This window comes from Copadichromis virginalis, linkage group LG15, assembly GCF_057382275.1.
Source record: "Copadichromis virginalis isolate Kocher_CV1m ecotype Utaka linkage group LG15, C_Virginalis_male_GT1.1, whole genome shotgun sequence".
In the NCBI taxonomy this organism is placed as follows: domain Eukaryota; kingdom Metazoa; phylum Chordata; class Actinopteri; order Cichliformes; family Cichlidae; genus Copadichromis; species Copadichromis virginalis.
The window spans coordinates 3,159,330-3,168,641 of NC_140632.1; positions in this window are offsets into that span (position 1 = coordinate 3,159,330).

Below are 9,312 nucleotides of genomic sequence, written 5' to 3' on the forward strand. Positions count from 1 at the left end.
CCAAAAGGCCTGTCACACGGCTCCCTCGTAAAATATTAGATTTCCGAAAGATTTTTACAGCAAACAAATCATCGGCGCCAACCAAAAACTGGGGTGCAGCAATTTGTTTTCTTGTCACAAAACTTTAACTCGAAGAACATATCCTGTGGAAATTGATAAACAGCGCAACTATATGAGAAAGCTCAATGCATTTGATAGAGCACATCCCTTCATTAAGATCTTATTCCTCCATACCCAGCTTGAGACTGTGCCAAATGTGCCGCGGTTCTGCATTGTGACAATTTCCGGCTCTTCAGATGTGTATTTCCTGGCTTTCTAATCAGAATGTTATTTTGTATCTCAAAAGGGGCTCCATTCAGCCCAACATTAACAACCCTCGTCTGAGATAATGTGGATGCTTCGGGCCATAGGCCACCAGCTGCATCCACTTGTCAGTCTTTGGTACAGATGCCCTGTCTGTCTGCTGTGCGAATGAAACTCATGGACTAAATTGGCACTTATTGTGCAGAATCATTTTATGTACGCATTTTAATGTGCCTCATCCAATTCCTTAACACGGTTTAATTTTATCTGCTGACAGCTATCTCGGATTTTAAACTGATTTAAATAGAAGGCTCCTGTCCCGCTTGTAATTTATGTCTTTGAGTGGCCAGTGGAGGCCACGTAGAAACGTTATGGATCTTTGGATTAAGCTCAAATACTCTCAGGCAATTTAGTCAAATCTGCTGTATTTTCTGTGCATCATATTAGTTTCTCATACAAATCAAATGAAGAGAACTCAATTATGATGGATCAATAATTCAGCATTCTCAATTATGCTTTAATTGTAAGAAGCAATATCATCCAATCTTATTGTGTGGATAGGTGTTGTTGCTCTGCAGAGCTTTAGCTGATTGTTTGTATGAGATTAGGGCTGTGTATCAAGGAAAAGATCAGGCAATGTCACAGAGCCTTAGATAGCCGGCAAGTGATGCGCATAGACACACTCCCGCAGACACTCGGATACACTCCCAAATACACACAGACTCTTAATGACATGAACACATAACATAAAGCCAAATGCTGCCACTAAAATTTGCATGGTGCTCAGTAATGCATTAGTGAACATCACTTGGCAATCTGTTCATACGGGCTTAATTGGATTTTAATACCGCCTCTGATCTTGTTTTCTAATTAACGGCGGTGGCTGGCAACCAAGCAGAACCATGCACCCAGCAACACCTTTGATCCCGGCCATATGGAGTTCCTCCAAGCACGCCGGGGATGTAAAAATCCCTCACCTAGACGTGGGCGAACAACAGGCCCCCGTATCAAAATGGATGGGGTGAGGAAAATGAAGGAGGGTGGAGAATGGAGGAGTGCGGCGAGAGGGTGCCGAGGGCGGTGGGGGCCAGCTCGGCGGCGGTGGGGGGCGGGCAGTGGCATGTGTCATCCACACATCCTGGCGGCATTGTTATTGATTAATTTCGCTCACGATCGGTTGTGATCACAGATACATAAAACATGAGAGGGGGGACTAAATGCCTGTACACCTTATCATCCCCGCTGCCATTCGACACCCCTTCCTTGCTACAGGGAAATGTCAATAGCTTTTCTAATCTGTTTACTTCTCCCCTTGTGGCCACTGCTTTATGCTTTTGATGAAGGGCTGCCAAAAATGTGTCCTTTTTTTACCCTTGCTTTTCCTGTTTTGGCAGACAAAGTGTGGGTATTAAACTTTACATCTGCGTAGTCACCTCAGCTGTCACGTCTTCTATTTTGCTATTTATCAGGAGATCACTTATAGGTCCTGTGTCGTTTTAAAAGTGCCGGACTCGTGGTTTTTCTTTACGTCATCAGCCTGACAGAACGCAGGCAAAAGCCAACCTGGATCCTTGGCAGAAAGGGGACAAAAATCCAACAAATAGCCAAAATATAAAGCACGCCACATAAACCATGTCAGAAATTGCACCACAAAAGCAAAAGCAGACAAGAAAGAGAGATGCCGTGATCTTGACCCTACCGGTATTATCATCTAATCACTATCATCTGTATTGCATGTTTTCTGTTAGTGTAATTGAAAGAGCACAAATTCCTTTGTGAATTCTAACGAAAAAAAGCAATTATATCCCTTGGAAACTGCTGGATATTTGACATGTGTGAAACAGTAACTGCAAGTAACATCATAACAACACTGCAGGGAAAATGAGCTTTTTCAATCATCTATTGAAGAAAAATTTCAATGTTATTCTGCAGACAGAATTAGACCCCTTCCCTCAGAAGCTAGAATTGCCTCTTTAGCAGAAATCACTCATTCCTCATCAGCTTGCTGAAAATTTTGACCACTCTTACATTCAAAATTCCGTGAGATTCATGAAAGTTTTCTTGGATGTACTACCTATTTCAAATCCTCCCACAACATTATGATGGTATTAAATCTGGGCTCAGGCAATGCCATTCCATAACCTTTCATTCCTTCTTTTTGAGGTATTCTGTGGTGGATTTGCTTGTTTGCTTAGGATCGCGATCCCATTGAAACGTCGTCTTCCATTTCAGCTTCGCTTTTCGGACAGATGGCCTCAAAGTAACTTCGAGCCCCTCTCGCATGATGCAGAAAGCGTAGCCGAATCAGTGCCTGCGTGCAGACCTGTCCTCGAGGCAGTGAAGCAACCCCAAACCAGAACATTTTTGGAGTGCAAAGACATTTTCCATTTCATTTAAATTTGGGCAAACTCTTTGTGTAGACATTCAGCAGAGGTTGTCAATAGATGCACTTTGACACCAGTAGTTGCAAAAGTTACCCGCACGTCCTGGAGAGGTTTTGAGTCTGCTTTTAGGTTGAAATTACTGTGCAGGCCAGTCTTGGAATTACTGGCAGTCATTTAAAAAATCTTCACCACTTGGAGATGATTTTCCTTACCGTGGACTGATTTATTCCCAAAAAAAACCTGGAGATCTTTTAAAATCCCCTGCCAGACTCATGGGCATCCACAACCTCCCCCCCCCCTCTCCCCCGAGAAGCTTTAGAGAGCTCTTTAGATCTTGGCGTGTTGACACCACACACTTCAATAACAAAGAGAACAACAGACCCAAGACGTCTGAGGTTGAACTAGCTCCCTAAGAAAGCTGTACCGTTGGCTCCGGAGCTGGAAACCCTGATAATTTTATGAATTTGAATGTGTGATAAAAGCAGGGGTGCTTGTGACATGTGATGTTTCGGTTTTGTCTATTCTTTCATATTATTATGAAAATAACAAAAAATGCCAACAATCTGTAATTTGTTTGAGGATCTCATCTGTAGACATGTTTGTTTCTTTTTAAAGAGATTAAGACTTTCCTGAAAAACTGACATGGGATGTACAAACATGTGTTTTTTCACATGACAGATTGGATCTTTGTAATCATTTTATCAATAGCATCTCAGTAAAACATGCGCTGCACTTTTATGTAGAGGATTTTGACTCTTGTGTGCAGGATACATATAAAGTGGGCAAATTAACTTAGCAACAGGCTACTAGCCAAGCGTATTTAATGATCACCAATATACCAAAACAGCCAAAACATTAAATACAAACCTATAACAGAATAGCCTAAATACAGTAGTACAGCTTGATAAAATGAAATAAATATCATAAAATGGAGCAAATGTCAAACATTACAAATCTAGAAAAAAGACAATAAAGGTAAAAAGAACATTTATACAGTTATTCATATAAAAAAATAGCAAAAAGATCCATCCATCCATTTTCTTCCTCTTATCCAATTCAAGGTCTCAGGGGGGATGGAGCCTATCCCAGTTGCCACAGGGCAAGTGGCACGATGCACCCTGGAGAGGTTCTCAGTCTGTCACACAGCTCACACAGAGAGACAGAAAACCATTTACGCTCCCACTCAAACCTGCAGCCAAATTCGATTCACCGGTGTTCACCTAAATTCATGTCTTTGGACTGGTGGAAGAAGCCAGGGTACCCTGAAAAAGCCCACGCAAGCACGGACTGAGCTTACGAGCGCCACAAAGAGAGACCCCGACGGGCTGGTGGATTTCAGCTGAGGACCTTCTTGCTGTGACGCGATGGTGCTAACCACCGCGCTGCTCTAATGAAGTGACAACAAAGTCAGATAGCGCAGTAAATTCACCAAAGCAGAATAAAAGAGGCTTGCTAAATGTTGTAAAAAAAACAACAAAACAGGCACAGCAGATGCCAGATGACGTTCAAGTGGCTTAAGAATATCAGCGTTAAGTGTTGTGACATTGCAGGGTTGAATTAAACTCTTAACATGAGAGAAGAGATGAGTCTCTGCTACACAGATGTGTTGCAATGTAAAGACCTAGAGGGCGAAGTATGGGAGATTTCCTGCATCTGTCCAATACGGCAGCAGAGCTGAATCAGTCTGTCAGGGTCAGTGCTCTGCTGACTGTCCAGTAGGTGGTGCAGGGGGTGGTCAGGATTATCCTGCACTCACTTATAATCACCCCCATCCTGATCAGTTTATTCAGACACACTATTCACACTATACACCTTTAGGATAATTTGTCGATGTACAAGTTAAACCAGTAGGGCTACAGCTGTGATAAGACGACTGAGAAAAGTGCTCCCATGGTGCTGCAGGTTGTATAATTGTGGTAACTAAGGGAATATTTGGGAAGCTGGCTGCAGAGAAGTTTGGCCTCTTAATGCTGGGAAAGTGAGGATTTTAAGCCTGACCCTAAGCAAACCTTGCCTGATTAAGAACAGGCAAAATCTATCTTCTTACACTTATCTATCATTTATCAGGTCTCTAATCTGCCACAGGACGACATTTCACACTCACCTGCACACAATAAAGTAAAATAAAGTAAAATTTTTGTTTTGTTTTTTTTAGTAGGAATATCAGAGGGCGTAAAAACTCGTCTGACTGGTAGGAGAGGCCACCAGTATTTAGTTTCTATGGGTTATTATAGATTTGACATCAAGTGTGAGTAATGATAATACATAAGACAATATGGCAACCAGCCATGCGTGGTGATGCTGGTTAGTTCAGCAAGCTGCCATTTTACTGCTGTCTGACAGAAAGAAGCTAATTAACTATGCATATTAATTAAAAACCTGAGATCTATAACAGGTGATTGACAACCGGAGGTGGGGTAGGGGGGTGTTTTTAAAGGGTGTCATTTTTTCCCCCAAACTAGCAGAGTGTTTTTTGTAAGTTTAGATTAACACACCCAGTTTGAAACAATATCATCAGACTAAGGATCGTGATTCTTGGATACGTGTTGATCATAGCAGCAGCAGCAGCAGCTCTGATCGAAGACTGTTTAAATCCACACAGGCGCTCGTGCTGCTGTTTGGCAAATCGCTCAGACACTCTGACATCAAATGGCCTTCTGCAACAATGGCAAAGAAGAGGGAAGGCCTGAAAGTCCCTGCCAGTGATTTCACCTAAATAATGATGCCTTTTACATGGTGCTTGTTTGTCCTTCACAGGGTAATTATTTGAACAATGTGTATATATTCTTTTAAAGAGGGCTGTGACATATTGTGCCCTGGATAATGACTAGAAATGCATTAAGACTAAAGTGGGGTTTCTAATGAAGATGGTTGACAAGGTCTGAAGGCCTTCTCTTTCTCTTTATATGGCACTCTTTCTTTCTTTATGAAAAGAGAAATCCTTGCCCTCCCTAAATTATCAAATTGTCCTTCGACCTTAGCGTATCACAAAGTTTCTCATCTTTTTATCAAAGATGCTTTCGAGCGCACTGAATGTTGCCTTTGCTTAAGTGCCGCATTTGATTTAAAAGTCCTTTCTTTTAAAACGTAATGGATGGCAGAAGTGGAAAGTGGTCGCAAGCAATCATATGCTAATGTCTACCTCGTGCTAGCGCTGCTGTACGTGTGCCACCTCCAAGTGAGAAAAAGTCAATAGAGAAAGCGACCGCAAGCTCTGAATGTCTCACACACTAGAAATTCATCATTAGCCAATTTTTTTAAAACAATATTGTCTTTTAATCACTTCCACGCATTCTCCAGCATCTTTTCATGTCACAACGGTGAGTATTACCACTGTACCGTTTTCATCTTCTGCCACGACGCATTGTATTTTCTCCAATCCTCCAACTTTAAAAGGCCATGTTTCCTTAAATTAATGGACATAGAAACTTGTGGTAAATTTTTTAATACATGGCCGAATAAAGTTTTATATACAAAACGTACAATGTTCACAAGGCCCATTGTGTCGTCTCCAGATGTACGGCATGTGTCCATATGATACCCAAACTCATCCCGTACTTTTGCAGGCTTGTCTGGAGTCACTGCACCCGCTGTTGTTGTGATGCTACCTACCTGCAAGCCCGTGAAAGTCGTGAATCCATTTCCCCGAGCTGCAGAATTAAAGCATTTTTTGACACCCTGGCCACACCCTGCATATTGATTGCCTGAGAATTGGGATCTATATAGGTTTGAAATCTCAAAAACATAAAGATTTGTTTCACTCACTGGGCCCACGTCCTCATTTTAGGTTTGACAGCATTCCCCATTTGGGGATGGCGGCTCCCGTGCCTCGCTGATCCCCATGTAAGAAGTTAAAGAAAAGGGGGGGAACGTGGGGCACGTAAACGAGAACGAACAGCTTGCAGAACTGGGGGAACCTATATAGATGAGGACCGGAAGGAGCGTGTTTGGAGGCGTGGTCCCGCTCCTGAAATTCAGATACTGTATCTCCAATTGTGCAATTGTGCTTTTGTTTATAGCTTTTGTTGCCAAAAAAAGAAGAAAAATCTTGTTATGGAATGTAGCAGAGGTTAGAGTGAACTTGAAGCCAGCATTTACTCAGTGGATTAAAGATTTGCTAAAAACTAGCTGGTCTTTGGGACAGTGGCAGTGGGGAAGGGCTTGTGGAAACTGATAGTGGCTGAGAGGAAGCTGTCTTTTTGCAATTTTAAGGTTGTGCACGTTCCAGAAATGTATCCAATTGGCATCATCTCATCAAAAACATATTTTAAAGGATAATAATTAAATTAAAAAACTTTTTATGCCTTGAGAAATAAACGACTTGGTGTTAAGACTCTGATTAAGCTACATAACACAACACAGATGTTGGGAGGTAGGTCAGGACTTGGAGGAGGATCCGTACATGGTCAGGATAAGTTAGGCGACGTGGGTGGAGCCAATTGGAATGAATTAAGCGAGGAAGAGCGGAGGGATGTAAAGGATAGCCTAACAGCCTGAACACCCTGCAATGCAGGCAGATGAGTGAACACAGATCTTCCTTACTAAACTTAACATAAGCTGCCAGTTCTCCTGACACGACGCACAGACCTGTCAAAAGGGTTTTTTAATGTGATATCAGTGAAGGTGTTTAATTTAGCTGACAAGAACAAAGGAGACTGTTGATGGGATTAATCAAAAGCTCAAAAAATGGGCACGCTGCATGGATGTGAGATTTTGTATTTAAATATATTAAAAGGTACAGTTGCATATGTTAGGCTATAGTTGCCATTAGAATAAGTCCCTAAAATCATCTGAGTTATGCGACTATGACTTTTTTCTCCCCCTTATATCGTCCCACAGTATTTGATTGATCTTTAGAAAGAGACTGAAACTGAGGTCTGGATACAGTGCTGTTGTCAACTCAGAGATCAAGGTAGTTCAGGTATAAAATACCTGAGGCTGCACTTAAAAATACACGGAATTAAAGTTGCCGCTTTGAGCCGACTTGCCCCCGCAAAAGCAGAGCTCAGTTTGTAAATCAAGATGATAATATAACCATAACATGATAATTGTGGGATAGTGAGATGAAACGGGAGCAGATTTAAAGTGATCCCAGGCTTAATCACAGACAGTAAAAGACAGATGAAAACACCCACATGGGATCACCTTTAAATTTCTGCTGAAGATAAATGTAGTGTACTCTGCAGTGTTTTCTGTGTATAGTACATATGCATTCTGCAAATACTCCCGTGTGTCTGAGTCAAAGTCATGACCTAATTATGGGTTTCACAGGATGGACAAAAAAATAAAAAATCCCTTCCCTCTTCTTCTCACACACTCACAAGCTACAACGTCCGCAGTAGTGCACACACCCATTGTACTTAGCCCAGAGAGATTTGGCACAGATACAATAACCAAAAGGCAAGTCATATCAGCAATGCAAACTGTCCCTCAGGTCAAAAGTGATCAACATCAGTGAAATACCGCGGTGAGGCACAGACAAGCAGTTGGATTCACTGGAACGAGACACCCTGCTCAATCATCGTTATGAAACAGAGGGTCATAAACAAGCATTCAAGCGTAATTTTGATTTATGCCATCTGCCTTTTATTAGACCGTTAGTGTCAAGCTGGAATTTCATGTTCCGTCCCCATCCGTCCTCCTGCTAAGAACCTCGTGCAGCCAGGAGGAGGGGAAAAAAGCAAAGTTTTAGTGAAGCTGCAAAGTGAGCACTGCACAATGGTATCGGCAGTCTTGTGCGAGCACCGCACAGGTTGTCTCCCATACCAGAGGAAGGAATTTCTAAAGAACATGGTCAAGTCAGAAACCCTTTTGTCGCATGGCAATTCACTCCTTTTCTGCCTGCCGTCAAAGAGGAGATTAAGTTGTCAAAATGCATGTCCTGGTCCAGACTGGTCTGTTGAGTGGATATTCTCTAGTCTGATCTCTGCCACTGCTAATAGACAGAGCTCAAAGGGGAGCAGCGAGAACAGGGGAGGGAGAGGGGTAAGAAGGCTTTAGGATCACTTTACCTGGATTCGGCAGTGTGGCGCTGGTGGATTAGTGCCCGGGGCTTCATGGCACGCTAGTCTGCAAACACCCTATAACACTCTATGACAGGTAAAAAGCACACACACACACACGCAGGCTAATTTAGAGCACAAGCACAGCAAGCTGACACACAGTTAATGGCTCATTTTGCACTTAGGGTCACTTCCAAACGCACCTATGCGCCGTATCCTTGCACGTGTGCAAACATACCAAGATCCTAAAACATGAAAAAAGGAGAAAAACACCAGCAGTCTCTAAAGCTTCACTCCAACTCAGCCTTACACAGCATCATCCAAGATAAAACAACTACTCTTAATTTCAGCAGCTTATAAAACTTATTTCTGGCTTCGGTACAGTTGGGATGCCTCACATAAACTTTCTTCGACATCCTAGAAGCTCTGAGAAGTCTGTTCCCGGTCTGATACCACTGTGTAAGGTCACTCACTCATCCAGAACTGCAAAACCATAACCCATAAAGGAGAAAATACAGGTTGTTCTTGGCAGGGAGGAAAGAAACCCGCCACAGCTTCCATCCCTCTCTGCCGCCTCTGCCTGCTCTCCCCCCCAGTCACTACCTGATGACTTCTCCATCCGT